General features: G+C 45.9%; 1 protein-coding gene across 4 annotated transcripts in view; it reads left to right on the top strand.

Moving 5' to 3' along the window:
• Kif26b (kinesin family member 26B) overlaps positions 1-13,153 on the top strand; it is a 512,864-nt gene that overhangs the window by 385,884 nt on the left and 113,827 nt on the right. The window lies entirely within an intron of this gene.

Raw genomic sequence — 13,153 nt, 5'->3', positions numbered from 1 at the left:
AATCCCCAGTTCCTAAAACAAACAAACAAACAAAAAAAACAGCTTTACCTTATTGGACAGAACTGTAACCACTTTAAAAAAAAAAAAAGATGTAGAGAGACAGAGGCAGCATGAGGGGCTCAGAGGGGACCGTGTGCAGGAGAGGGATGTGAAGACTGGTCCTAAGTTCCCTGTGGCGCTTTTGTTTCTTTCTCCTCTTGAAGAAATCATGCCTTCCACATTTAAAGCAGACCTCCGTCATCATTGCCCAGGAGTGTTTCCAGTCATCCTTCCTTGTCAAGAAACACAATTTTGAATTGTTAGAAAGACCTAGAAAGACACTAGGAAGACTTTTGTGAGATATTGCTTAGCTACCTCGGGGATAGCTTTATTTTTAAATGTCATTGCTGAACTCTTTCTCTTTTCTGAGATAAATGTACCTGGAGGCTTACTCCTTAATAGATAAATCAGCGGGGACTTAGGAAAACATATAGCTGAAGGAAGAGATGGGAGTTTTATTTTGTGTTTTCTTCCAAAGTTGGATGGTGCATATAGCTGGACCCTTGGCTTTGGCCTTGGGCTTCGATTGGAAAGTTGTTGGTCTTGCCAAAGGGAGCAGCAGTAAAACTGTGATTTTACTGACTCAGATTATTGAGTCCCTGTCAATACATATTCATGCCCAGGTTCACATCTTCACAAGGCCTCAGCACCCTTAGTTGCTTCTTTCTTTGTTTTCTTTCCTTGTCTACTTCCATTCTCTCTGTGCCCAATCTCACCACCCCATTGGGAAGGCCTTAATTTTATCATAATTTTCCCCAAAGTGTTTCAATGTTAAGATTAGGTTGAATAGAGTAATTGTTACTCTAGTGGGCAGCACCCTCTTCTGGAATTTTCCATGGGGGAGCAGAGCTGTTGGCTGCTGGCTTCTCCAGGTCCAGGGTAGTATCTACAAGGGTGGCTCCATCATCACTGGATGTGGGAGCTCATGGAGAGAGCAGTAGGGACCAGGAGTTCTCTCCAGGAGAGAACCATGGGTAGTGGCCACTGCGGAAGGGTGGACCCCCAGCCGGGCACACAGGGGCAGAAGGGGTGGTGAATGTGTCAGTGTCCCAGAAGTATGGGTCTAAGTAAAGCAGGACTTTTTTTTTTCTTTAATTGTGGTGCATGGCATACAATTGAGCATGGCATACAATTGAGCATCTTGCCCATTTGCAAGTCTGCATAGGCTTTATTTTGCTAAGCTGGAAATGTTGATGCTGGAGCAGGCTGCCTGAGACAAGGAGAAAGCAGTCACTTTCTGCCTCTTGCTCTCAACTGTTAAGTAGTGCCCCACTCCCCTTGTGAATAAATGGGTCATGATGCCCCTTTGAAGAGACAGCAGATTACTGGGTAGCCTGGGCACTCAGGTAACCCCATCTAGCCCTGGCCAGGACACACAAGTAGCCGCATCAGAAACTGGCTTCCTGCCCCTGTTGTACCACCCAGAAAGGGTCAGTGTGGATGCAGCTTCAGAGGGGCCAGGGCCCCTGGTCCAAGGCCTTCTCTATGAAAGAAGCAGCTTGTGTGTGCTTGGCAACCTCTTCTTTTAATTACAGTGCAAATTTTAATATAGCAAGTATGCAGTTACCACTGTCTTCCCAAAAGCAGGTCCCTTCCAGCTGACACTTGTGTCCCACCACTGTCCCCCAAGACTCAGCAGGACAGGAGAGTGGATTCCTGTCGCGGAATCAAGTGTCCAGGAGAGGACACCATGGGTAGCAGCCACTGAGGAAGGGTGGACCCCATAGCCGGGCACATGGGGGCAGAAGGGGTGGTGGATGTGTTACTGTCTCAGAAGCACGGGTCTGAGTAATACAGGACTTTTGTTTTCTTTAATCATGGTAAAATGTACATGGCATACAATTGAGCAAGGTCCTGAGTCCTGGTACCAAAAAAACCCCAAATTGTTTGGCAGAAAAGCACTGGCTGCATTTGAACTTCAGGACATACTATATGTGGTGACCAGGTGTAAAGGACCTTGACCAAAGTCTCAAAATCATATATTTGTTGGTTTAAAATCAAAAATACTGTCTCTTTCACACTGGTATGTCAGCAGTGAAGGCACTATCTGGCGGGGGTGGGGGGGAGGGTGTCACAGAAGATGACAGAAGGTGTGGCTTCCACCTGGCCAATTCCATACGGCAGCCAAAGCCACTCTCCTGTCCTGCTGAGTATTGGGAGACAGTGGTGGGGCACAAGTGACAGCCGGAAGGGACCTGTTATTGGGAAGATACTGGTAATCCCATACTTGCTATATTAGATTTGCGTTGTAATTAAAAGAAGAGGTCACCAAGCACATACTTGGCGCTGCTGCTTTCATAGTGAATGCGTTGTTTTCACACTGCCGGCCAGTTTTCCTACTGCCCACTCATCGAGGTCTCTTTGTGACCACAGCAAGGCCAACTTCCCCAACTCCTGGTTGTCCACCTCCACTAATATTTCACTAGAAGGAGGGACTACAGCTCTCTTTACTCATATGGAAAATTCCTATCAATTTATCTCTGTTGCATAATTTATATTTTAATATCTCAAAGAAATACACAGTTTAATATAGAATGTCTGTAATTGGTACTGTTTATAAACTGTATGTTTGAAGCAGCTGGGATTGATTGAACTTTCTAAAGCAACTTGGCCCTTTAACCCTGAGCTGGGGCCTCCCAGGAGGGACAGGGGAATGGCAGAGATGCCTGACCTCAGAGGTGGCTCCGGGGTGAGAGTCTAGTTTCTCAGATCGGCCACCACCCATCAGGCTCCATTACCAAGTTCACTCCCTTCGGAAACTTGGGAGTTTTTGTGGGCATGGAAAGAAGGGATTTTATGAGTTTATTTAGAACACACACACACACACACACACACACACACACACACACACACACTGGGGACCAATGAGGGTCAAAGACTTTCTAGTAGCTCCAGAGTCAGGATTACAAGTCAGACCCAAAGCCCTTGTGTTTTCTACTGTATGACTGGGCCACCACTGGAGACACATGGCCCTTTAAAATCTTGGGTGAAACAGCCAGGTGTGGTGGCATGTACCTGTAATCTTAGGTACACAAGAGGCTGAGGCAGGAGAATTGCAAGTTTGAGGCCAGTCTAAGAAATACAGTGAGACTCTATCTAAAAAAAAAAAAAAAGTGAAGTGGGAAGAAGGAGGAATGGGGTAGCAGGGAGCAAAAGGAAGAGAAAGAAAGTTGGCCTTGGGTAGAGATGAGAGGATCAGGGGGCACAGTGGCAGCAAATAACGTTTTGACCCAGTTGCCGTCCCCCAGTGGGGAAGCACACACTTGACTGCTGAGAGTCTGATCTGGTGGATACCCCCCTCCCTCTCCCTTCTGCTTGTGGTGGTGACCCCCATTCCTTCCACCTCGAGAGTCACTCCTGACCCTGAAAGTACTTCTTGAAACACATTTTTGTGGAACCCATGGAGGAGTCTGAGAAAACCTCAGTTTACTTTGGGCTAGAGCACAGGATCCATCTCAGAATCCTCAGCTTCTAAAGCAGTTCTGATACTCAGCAAATATTTACTGAGCACTGGACCTGGTGGCACATGCCTGTAATGCAGGCATTCTGGGAGGCTGAGGCAGGAGGACTGCAAGCTCAAGCATGGCTGGTGCCATTGAAGAGCTTAACATGAATGAGCCTCGAACTAAAAAACGACTGGGCATGTAGTTCAGTGCAAAGACCCTGGGTTCAGACCCCAGTACCTTAAATAAATAAATACACAAATAATAAACACATTAAAAAGTAAATATTGAGCATACCAGACACTGCTGGGCAGTAGGTTTGCTATGATGGATAAGAGCAAATGCCCTCCCTATGACATTTACCACCTAGTGCCTTTGCCTCCGCCTCTGTAGCACAGAGGAAGTGAATTAGCCTGACAATCTAGGGCCTTCTTGCTATCAAATGAAGAATTTCATCAATGTCCTCCAACGTAGAAGGCTTACGAGCAAATCAGAATTACAGACTTCAAATGATTCTGACCTTACGGTTTGCAAAGAAACAATTCTAAATGCCCTGTAAAGACGTTCTTAATGTGTAGATAAGATGGTCAGTGGACCGAAGCAGCTTAGTCCTGAAGTCTGCTTTGCTGATTTGGCTTATATGTAAATGATACTTCCAATCTGTTTGAAAACGAGCCCTTTCCCAAAGTCAGTAAATGCTCTTCATGCAATTTGTTTGCTCAGTTAATTAACAGCCACATTTAAGGTGCGCACATTAGCACGTCACAGCTTACTGTCAGAGCTCTTGGTCTTGGATTTCAAGTTGCTGGAGCAAAGCCCGTTATCTGTGTAACATCCTATGTATGTGACTCTGCGGCTACACTAAGCGTGCACGAAAGCTTTTAAAAATGGCAGCGATTATGGTCCCGTGGGATCGTTGGCAATAGCCTGTAGTTTGGTTGAGTCTTCTCAGAGTGTTGGGGGGAAATGCATGAGGCATGATGGGAAGAAGAGGAGCCTTCTCTTCTAACCTGCAGAAATACTTAGGAGAACGACAATCAGTGATCCATTGGGCACCCAGCCTTGTCCCCTAAATGAGTTGTGGGCATACTAGAAAATTCCTACAGGTGGATTCAAGCAGCAACAGACTCTATAGAGTCTATAGAGCATAAATGATTTGATGGAGCAAGTATGAAGACTTGGTGGAAAATTAAACTGGGGCTAGGTCAAGGAGGGCTTGTCATGTTTGACACCCTCAGCAGGTAACCATAAAGACTTACTGTGTCCGGGGTTCTTCAGTAGTACCAGGGAGGGGTGCAGCATGCAGGACCCTGGTGGCTGCTCTGGGCCACATTGCTGCAAAAGAAAGAAAAGATACATACTGGTCTCCACAAACTGAGGGCACCTATAAGAACTTTAGACTGCCCTGCAACCTCAGCCGCCACACCTGCACTGTTTGCTTCCCTTACGGTGACAGTTGAGCCTCCTCTGGACTGAAGACAGGCTTGTGGGTTAAGGGCGGGTAGTGGTCAGCGGCTGAGCCCATTCACCTGTGTGCTTCTCAAGCGCAGCATGGGCACTGTGCACATTCTGACTTCGTGGACGGCACAGTCTGAACCCAGGGGGCTGTCTGAATTGAGATTTAGAATAGACTTGCCTGTGCAGCCAGATTATCTTTCTTATGAAATAAAGACTGGAGCCACTATTCTGTGTTCCTTGATCCTCATTTATCATTCAGCACTGTTTTCAAGCTCAGTGCCAGCTTATTTTGAATTCTGGTCAAACTTATATTGCACTCTCTATCTGTCTCTGTCTCTCTTCTCTCTCTCTCTCTGTCTCTCTCTGTCTCTCTGTCTCTCTCTCTCTCTCTCTCTCCCCCCCTCTCCGTCACACACACACACACACACACACACACACACACACACACACACATTTATCTCATGTTATCATGTCTAGGTTTAGGTTTAGGTTTAGGCTTGAGCTCCAAACATTTCTTTGTTTGGTATCTAAACTAATAGTTTTCAAAAAATAAAATATTTATGTGTACTCTTTTTGGTAGAGACTCTTTTCCTTTATAGGTTCATTAGCATTTTAGAGTAGAAGGCATCCAATTACTAAATTGGTGTGAAACTGAGAGAGAGAGAGAGAGAGAGAGAGAGAGAGAGAGAGAGAGAGAGAGATTTCCTGTTCCATTCGTGTTCTGATTATAAGAAGAGGATAGTAAAGAGACTTTCAGAAATTGAAGTAAGACATTTTAAAAGGGACTAATATAGCTGTTATTCATTTATTCAACAAAGTGAGATGGTGAGTACAACTCTCACTTGGTGAAATAAGTTATTCCACATTATTTCAAGGAGAAAACTCTTTTTCCTTCCAGCCCTCCAAGGGGCAGGGTTATTTAAACGGAATGCAAATTATCCAATGCCTCCTTATCATTTCTGTCCTTCCCCGCCCTAAAGCTTTATCAGAGCAAAAAGCAAAGACTTGAGCCAGCCTTTAAAATTCATTTTTATGTATGAAATAAAGAATTAAAATGCAATGGAAAATTCTGATCCTACCAGTCACTCACCATGACCACTCCATCCTTAAACACTAAAATAACACAGGAAAAGTGGGTCTGAGTTCTCTTCTGTTCTGGTATGATGTTGAGAAGTAGGAACAGAAACCTGCACAATGAATACATATCCATTCAGCACTCCAGCTAGCCTGATGGCTTTATAAACTAAATCCTTAGCTCTTCAGGAAGGTGAATTCACGTGACTCACTGCTCCTTACCTGAATTATTCTTTCTGGGCTCAGTGGTCGAGTTTGCTAGCCCGGAATAGTTTCAGTAGTTGGATGGAGTTTCTTCGTTTCCTTTTTTATTTCTTATTCTGACCCCTTCTCCAACTCATGCCTCAAGAGAAAAGAGACTTGGGAAAGCCTTCTGACTTTTCAATCTTTTGTTTTTCTTTTGCCACCACGCAGCAATTTCCACGCAGTTTTCCTGGGCACCGCTTGTGGGCTGCACATGCGCAGTATGCAGGTGGGCAATTGCAGGTGCCCAGGACTCAGGAGACTAGGTGCTGAGATATTTGAGGGGGAAGCCCAAAGGCCTGAGTCAGGGCCACTTTTTCTCCCCCACCCACTCCCCACTATGCTACTACTGAATTTAGCAGCTGTCATTTTTGCAAACGGAAGAGAATTTATCAGGAAGGATACTTTTCATTAAAGCTCACTGGACAGAAAAGTCATAAAGAGATGTGTAGAGAAAACATGGAGTCATTTTTATTCTTCCTTATTAGTACAGCCGCCTTTAATTCTGCTGATGCAGCTGTATGAATACCATGTTCTGTTGTCTGCATATCAGCTGGAAAACGAGAAGGCCTGAGCAGCACATTTCTGCTTAATTAGATCGGATTTCTGATGGGATGAAATGTTTCTACATATAAAACATAGAGTACTTTCTGGTTTTTTCTTGCCTGAGATGACCTAATCCGAGCAAATGGGGTGAAAAGACCAGGGCGACAAGCAGTAGTTTGATCCTGCAGCCCAGGGTTTCCCATCTGATATTCCAGGTCTGTTGTTGGAGCTTCCAGGATGCCAAGAGGAAAAGAAATGTATCCCCCAGTTTTTTTGTGGGGATTCTGCATTTCCTGCTTCTTTCCCTGCTTCACATGAGGGGCTGGGGTCTTCTGAAAAGCTTCTGGGGGTGCGCCCCTTCTGACAAGGAGATATAGGTGCCCTCCATGAGAAATGTGGGTGGGCAAGCTGAACTCAGCTCCTGACATTTCCTCCAAAACATCTTTTGCAGGTTATAAATATCACAGGAAGAGAAAGAAGCCTTGTTCTTTTCATTGTTTTCCATTTTGTGGCTTTTGACCTCAATCCTACTCGCTTAATTTTACTAGTATTTTTTAGGTAACTGAAGATGGTAGAGCTCTGTGTGTGTGTGTGTGTGTGTGTGTGTGTGTGTGTGTGTGTGTGCGTGCACGTGCATTTATGTGTGTAGAAGGAAGAAAAACAAAAGTATTTTTATAAGGGGATTTTTTAAAAGCTATGAGCCTGTCCCATCATGGGAGGATAGTCCTGGGAGCCTCTTAGATACCTGCAATTCCTAATTAGCATCTTGACTTATGGAATGAAAACATGAGATAAAACGAGGGAATTCTCCATGGGATAAATGCCACTGTCTCAATTAACCAAAGGATAGCAAGATGGATTATAATGCCAGAATAGGGCTTTTGATCATTCTTTGTCCATAAACCACATTTTAGTCAAGCTCAGCACAATTAGACAATTACTGATATCAAGAGAACTATGGGTATATTTTAACCTACATCCTAGCAGCTTATCTCCTTATGTCTTTCTAGTGCTAATGACTGAAAGGAAAGTGAATCATGACTTGCTATAATTATCCCATTAAAATGGGATTGATGACAAGGTTTTATTAAAAAATGGTGAGTCCAAACTGCCGAGTTCATTAGAAAGTTTTCTTTATGGCTCACATAGGGCAGAAAATGCTGCTTTTGCCTCCTGAAGGATTTACATGAAATAGAAAATATTTGGATTCCCTTCTAATGCTTTATTGAGCTGAAGTGCATCATTAGGGCGGGGGAGTCATCCTGCAACATTCTTAAAAGCAACACATTTTTCTTCAGATTGTTAAATAGTTTCTGAAATAAAAAATCCTCTAGCTGTTAACCCTCTGAGTTCCATCTCTGCTGGAGTGTGTGATGCTGACCTCTAAATTGGGGTCCTGGCATTCAAGAATTTGACCTTACAGATAAAGCCAACCAAAACAAAATGACTATTGCAGCACTGAGTGAGGGCAAGGGACAATGTTCTTCCAAGTCTCTTTCCTGTTCCCTTGGTTTGTTTCTGGTTCGTTCCACAACATGCTGTTCAGGTAGGAACTTCACCCCCAGATAGCTCAGTTGAGAGAATTACCAAGAATGGATACCAGGTGGGATGGTGGACATGAGGCTGAGGCTGAGGCTGAGCCTGGTCACCTACCTGTGTCACTGGTGATCCCATTGGTCTTTTTCCCATGTCACCTTGAGACATTTTGATTGCCACCGAGATGTTTTAAATACAGATCATGGGTTATGGGCAGAAAAGTGCCTTGTCTGAGTTACCTTTCTTTTTCTTTTTCTTTTTTTTTTTTTTTTTTTGCTCCAAATGCCTTCAGGTGAGTTACCTTTCTCTCTCTGAGACAAAATACCTGACACCGAAAGTTAAAGGAGGAAGGGCCAGGGAGATGGCTCAGTAGAATAAGCACTTCCCTGGCAAGCACAAGGGCCTGAGTTCAATCCCTGGTTCCACCAAAAAAATAAAAAGTGAATAAAGTTAAATGAGGAAAAAATTATTTAGCTCAAAGTTTGTAGAGAATTCAGTCTATAATCACCAACATAGGGCAGCACATGGCAGAGAGGCCACAGTTCGTGGCCACAGAAGACAGCAACAAGAACAAGAGCAAAGGAGGAGACGGGGATTAGGGCAGTGCTGATGCAGTCTGTGGACTGATCCAGCAATCACCTGCCCTTAATTCCACCATCACACACTCTAGGCTCACCCTCTTCTGAAAAAGTCCTGTGACTATGCAAGGCTTCGGGGAGACATCTAGACACAGACCACAACATGCATGGAGCAAAGCACCAAAAGTAAACTCAGAGTCACAATGACTTCTGCAAGACCAGAAACCCCGAAATACATGCTATGTTCTGTGCAAGAAAACACTACTGTACTTAGCTCTACTCTAGGATGATAAAAACCCCAGCAAAGAGGCCAAGACTCCTGGAACTGAGTGGACATTTAATCCTATCCTAGACTGTACTGGAGCATCTGGGTGATTCAGTCCGATGCAGAATTCTGTGATTAGAACACCAAATCAGTGACCGTTGAACAGCTGGACTTTCAACATGATGTTTGAAGAAATGTTTTTTGAGAATTGACAAAGTGTGGCCTGTGGACACACTGCTGGGAGACGCAATATCCCTGGAACTCATGCCCACCATCTCGCCTGGCCTGTGCCCTTCCATCTCTTCCATCACGGACCACTCTGATTTGGTGTCCTTGAATCATTCAAGGTAGCTTGAAAGTCTCCCCTCCCCTGGGGCCACGCTCCTGTTGTAAGCATGGCATTCTCACAGAAAGGAGCCTACGCAGTGTAGCAATTCTCGAGGGTCTGAAGTTTCTCCCGTCGTGTGAGAAGCAGAATGGAGGATGTACATGTGCTACAGAAGATTCAAGACGGTGGTCTAGGATAGATCATGGCTTTCTGTATGACCTTGCACAAGGCCGCTCATGTCACCCCACCACAGAAAGAAACGTATGCCTTCCCTATCACATACTTTCAGACGAATCCCATCCACAAGCAACTCTCTGCTTTTCCAGATAGGACCAAGGGCAGACTTCGCGGTATTCCACCTCTTTCCCTGACCAGGCTTCTTTCTCTACGTTTCATACCATGTCCTACATGTGGTACAGACTTCCCTCCGTGGCCGTGCTCTGCTGTGTATTGCTGTCCTTGCTTCATGGAGATGTTTTGTCGAAGTCTTCAGGCTGTTTGAAGGCGAGGATCTTGGTGCATACTGCTTTCCTAGCTGCCCCCCCCCAAGGTTAAGCCACGTGTTAGTTCCTGCTGTGTGGGGTGTGGTTGCTTCCCAAACGTTCATATCCTAGAAGTGTGGTCCTCAGTGTGGCAGTGCTGAGAGGTGGTGGGATCTTTAGGAGGTGGAGCCTAAAGAAAGGTCACTGAGGGGACCTTAGGAAAGAGGTAACAGAGCTCTGCGGGGACTTCTTCCTCAAAAGCGAGTTATAAAAAGTGTGCCCGCTGAGTCTCTCTGGCTTCCTGTGTCAAGTAGAATCTCCACTCTCAGCTGAGCTTCTGTGATGGTGGCATCCCTGTGTCCTGATGGAGTTAGAGGGCCTCATTAGAGATCCCAGATGCTGGAGCCATGTTCTTAGACTCCAAGCTTCAAGCTAACTGAAATCTTTTTCTTTATAAAGCACCCTAGCCCACAGGTATTTTGTTATAGTGACAAAAAATAAACTGACAGAACTCACAGAAGTGAAGTCCAGTAAAATATAGAGTATAGCAGAGCCAGTATGATAACTTCTCTTGCTCTTTCCTTCTCGCATACCCACCATCCATTCATCTGTCCCTCTGTCCAACACCAGTTCGCTCATAAGGTGTGTACCGTGTGTCTAGGTGGGGGCATTCAGAGGAGTTACAAATGGCCTCTTCGCTTAAGTATCCCAGAAATCGCTATTCCAGAGAGTTAAAAGTCGTTCTTTAGGTAGACAACTCAAACTAAAAATACCTATTATTATTATTATCATCATCATCATCACTCTGGCTTATCGTGGCAGATAAGACCGAAATTTATGCAAGATTATTGGCTTCCTGGTGAGCTTTCTCCTGCATCCCTTTTTATGGCGGGCGCTGTAAAATCCCGACAGTATTCCTAACGCGGTGTGATGACAGCTGATAGTGCGGTGGTCGGTGGTCGGTGGTCGGAGGCGACATCTTTGTTTTGCCTTTAACCCTTTGATGGGCTACACGTGATTTCCTCACACTTAGTTCATGCGAAGGAGTCGCGGCAACGTGCGAAACACTTGTGCTCGTTCAGGTGCTTTCTCAGAAGAACGCGCACGCCTTTTGCTTGTGGATGGGATTCCTCTGAAAGCGCGGGATAGGGAAGGCGTACTTTTCTTCCTGTGGTGGGGTGACATGAGGGCCCATGTGCAAGGTCATACAGAAAGCCTTGCTCTGTCCTAGACCACCATCCTGAACCTTCCGCAGCACCTGTGCATCCTCCATTCTGCTTCTCACACGACGGGAGAAACTTCAGACCCTCGGGAATTGCTACGTTGCCTACGCTCCTTTCTGTGAGAAGGCCTTGGTTAAGACAAGAGCGCGGCCCCAGGGGCGGGGGTTCTCCAGCCACCTTGAATGATGCATGCCCTGGAAGGCAGTACATCCAGAATGAGGCTGGAAGGGAGGGAATAAGGGAGAATAAAGGGAGTTTTGAATTCATTAGAAGTCTAGTTTTAAGCAAAAGAAACGCAAACTGCCAGGTGGTGCAGCTGAGTAGAGGGACCCTGGGGGCTCACAGGCCCAGACCACAGGCAGGCTGGAAAGTGGGATCTGTGGAAGGTACCGGCTCTCTTCCCTCCTGTTCTCTTATTTGAGTTTCTGCCGATATTTTGACTTCATCCTCCTTCACTTCTGCCTAGCTCTCTCCCTCCCAGCTGCCAGCAGCTCTAACGTATCCTACCTTACAGCTTCCACCAGCAAACCCGATGGACTCCTGACTTCTTTGGTCCCAAACTCAAAGCTTCCTGGGAAGGCCTCAGATTAGCTCAGGTGGGATGTAGGCAGTGGCCACCCCTGTGCAGTGACAGGGTTGGAATGAGCGGTAGAGTGTCCAAGGAGAAGCTAATGCTGGGTGCAAGTCACTCCCTGCACAGTTAGATGGTTTGCAAGAGGAGGAAAGGCCAAGAGACATGTAGGCAGTGGTTGAAGGGCACTTGAAACCTCCTCCTCCTCCTCCTGGTTCCCCGTAAGTGTTACCCCACCTTCTCCCAGGGATGCTTCCCTCAAGCCACCAAGGCTTTTTCTGTCCCCACAGTATCCTGTGTGTCACTTATCTCAGCATTTACTTCCCTGTGCTGAGTTTGTTCCCCTTACTGTAAAACTGTGCTCCCAGGGAACCAGTAGGATATGCAAGCGTGAGGTATAGCCAGGCCCCTCCCACACCAAGTCCCGCTTACCCAGGACCTACACCCATGAGGTTCCCTGTCCTCATTACCCTGCCTGTCCTCTGTGAGTATGTGGTCCTGAGAAGTCACTTGACTCAAGTAACAGTATACTGCTTAAAAAGACACTTTTATTTGCAAGGCAGAAATACACGACATTGTCCATCAGAGACCCTCTGTGTGTCTCACCCAATCTGAGAGTCTGGCTCACCCCCCCCCCGCCCCAGGCTGGGAAAGTGACAATAAGGGATGAGGGTTAGTTAATGCCTTTTCTGTCGGGGCAGCTTATCATTAGAGAGGCTCTGAAATCCTTGACAGGAGTCTGGGCTGAGCTCCTGTCAGGTTATGTAGGCAAAACAACTCCTCATGATACTATGTACACTGAAAAGTCACTGTGTGTTTCCTGAGTCTTTGGGTGTGCAGGCTCCTGGCACTGAAATTCACATGTAAGGAATCCTGTTGTTATTACCAAAGTCTGTTCTTTCTTTAAAATTGCATTCATAGACTTGGTATAGGTACACAGCACACCTTAATTCTTCTTACTTCCCCTACAAAGTTTTTTTATTTATTCTTGGCTTGGTCTATTTTTCTTCAATCAATATTTTCACCATTTTGCCTCAGGCAGATTTTAAGGCCACGTCATAGGCCACTGACGAACAGGCCCTCTTGTGCTTCCCTGCCTGTTCTTCTGCCCTGTCTCTGCCAGGGGTGAGTGGTTGTTGAAGGACGCTCCTCATCTCTGGGTCAGCTCTGGGTTAGCTCCTACCTGGGTCACCTGCTTCCCAGAGCCCTCCTCCTTGGGCCCCATGTGACCCCCTCCACCTTGGGGCACGTGTTTTGAAAGAAAGGGGCTGTATCTGTTTGCCACTTTTCTTATTTATTCATGTGAATATATATCAGTTCAGGAAGTTTGCCCTCAGACCCAAAGGCCCCCAAGACCTCCATAGGTT

Source organism: Octodon degus, unplaced genomic scaffold (genome assembly GCF_000260255.1).
Source record: "Octodon degus isolate 3935 unplaced genomic scaffold, OctDeg1.0 scaffold00017, whole genome shotgun sequence".
NCBI classification, from domain to species: domain Eukaryota; kingdom Metazoa; phylum Chordata; class Mammalia; order Rodentia; family Octodontidae; genus Octodon; species Octodon degus.
Note: the sequence above shows the minus strand (reverse complement) of the source record. Positions and strands in the feature narration are given on the sequence as shown.